This window comes from Vulpes vulpes, chromosome 8 (genome assembly GCF_048418805.1).
Source record: "Vulpes vulpes isolate BD-2025 chromosome 8, VulVul3, whole genome shotgun sequence".
In the NCBI taxonomy this organism is placed as follows: Eukaryota; Metazoa; Chordata; class Mammalia; order Carnivora; family Canidae; genus Vulpes; species Vulpes vulpes.
In genome coordinates this window covers 110,348,697-110,350,630 of record NC_132787.1, presented here as the reverse complement: position 1 = coordinate 110,350,630, position 1,934 = coordinate 110,348,697, and positions in this window count along the sequence as shown.

The window sequence follows — 1,934 nt, the reverse complement described above, 5'->3', positions numbered from 1 at the left end:
TCCCCGCTGGGTGCTCGATGGGCACCCGTCAGCTCGTGGGTGCTCCTGCCTGGGCCTGAAAAGTCTCCAGGCGCTGCCCTCTGCACCCCCGGCATTCCTTTGCTCAGTGCGCGCCCGTCCGTCCCTCACCGGGCCTCTGAGGGCACGAACGACGCCTTCGTCCCTCCTGCGCCTGGCCTCTGCCGTGGTGCCTGGCTCAAAGCGGGTGCTCGGCAGAGAGTCCCCAGGCGCCCCCATGGAAAGGTTAATGTCGCCACGGAGTGGTTAAGCTGCTGGGGCTGGGGGTTCTGGTTCCCCCTGGAGGCAGCAAGCCCCGAACGCTGACTCAAGTGTCCCCCCTGAAGGCCAGGTCAGGGGTTGGAGAACCCGGGGTCAGGGGGTGGGATTCAGGGAAGTGAGGCTGAGCGGGAGGTGGGACAGGAAGGGGCGGGTCCCCTGGGGCTCTGTCCACAGGGTCGTAGGCTTGGAGTGTTTGTGGGATGGGTGAGACCTGGGAGAGACGCCTGGACCACTTGGGTGGGGGTGGGAGGTCAGCACACCTGGGCCAGGCCACACCCAGACCTTGAAGAACCCCCCCGAGGCTGGGGTCCGGGTCGGGGGTGGAGGGCCCTTGGGCCCCCGGGGGGGTGGTGGCCAGGCTCCACCTGCCAGGCGGGGTAAGCAGGTCTGGCTCGCTCTGAGCCAGCAGTGTGGGGGCCGGGACACTGGTCGCCCCCAGGGCCCAGGACACCTGCCCTGAAGGTCCTGCAGACAGACCCGTGGCCCCCCCCGGGGTGGGGCTCTTGGTGACATCCATGGAGCCACACGGTGGGCGTCCCGGAGGACCCGCCTCCCCAAAGCCCTCCTGGATCGGGGGACTGAGCGCAGCTTCCAGGAACGTGGGGCAGCGGTCACCTCGCGGGAGGCAGGCCGGTCCCTGTGACGATCGAAGCCGGGGACCCGGGAGGCCTCCTCCAGCTTCCCCGCCACCCCGAGAATGCCAAGAGTGGCCACGTGATACGTTGACCTATTTGTCAGCGAGGCCCGGGCCATTTATCAGATCCACGTCCCCCCGGCAGGGGCCGCGCAAGCCTGTCCCGTGGCGCCAGCCCGGGGCTCGGGTGCTCCTGGCCGACGCTGGCCTCCCCCAGCCGCAGCCCTGCGCTTACGAAGGGGGGACTATGAGCTCCGAGCCCGCTGCCTCCTACCGACTGTCAATGTCAGAGGAGGGTCCCCGGCCTGTCCCTGTCCCAACACAACCCCGGGGGCACTTCTGTGCCTTGTGCAGCGGGAATCGCAGTCGGACGGGGAGGCAGCGCTGCCTCTGGAGTCTCCCGCCTGCCGCTCGGCCGGTCCTCCCCTCACGTCGGGATCACTGGCCTGGGGAACACCAGCTGGCTGGGACGGGCCACACCTGTGCCCTTCGATGACCCCCCACCCCGGGGAAGGGGGAACCCCGAGGGGGATGAGACCGGCGAGGCCGCATGCACCACCTCAGGGGCTGCAGGGAAGAGCGTGTCCCCCGACAAGGCCTGAGGAGGACCCCAGCCACACCGTCCGTCCCCAGGACCCCATCGGTGGGCGTGTGGCTGGCAGGGGCCGCAGGAGGGGGGCGACCCAGGGAGAGCGTGGCCCTGGCACGGTCTTGGGAAGGCCCACGGCTGCACGTCCACCTGGGGCCGTTCCTGCAGCGACCACGAACACCACCCTCTGGGGCCCGGGCCCAGGTTCCAGGCCACTCCTCCGGCCCTCGGCAGCCACTGCCCCTCGCCCTCCGGCAGGGGACGCATGTGACACTGGAGCTGCTGCCCGCCTCTGGGGCCACGACCTCAGAAGGCTCTCGAATGGGTCTCAGGAGCATCTACACCCGCCTCCCAGTCCAGAACCTGCTCCTCTGCAACGCTGCCAGTGATGCACCTGCTCATGGCGTGGCCCGTGGCTCAGCATCTACAGAG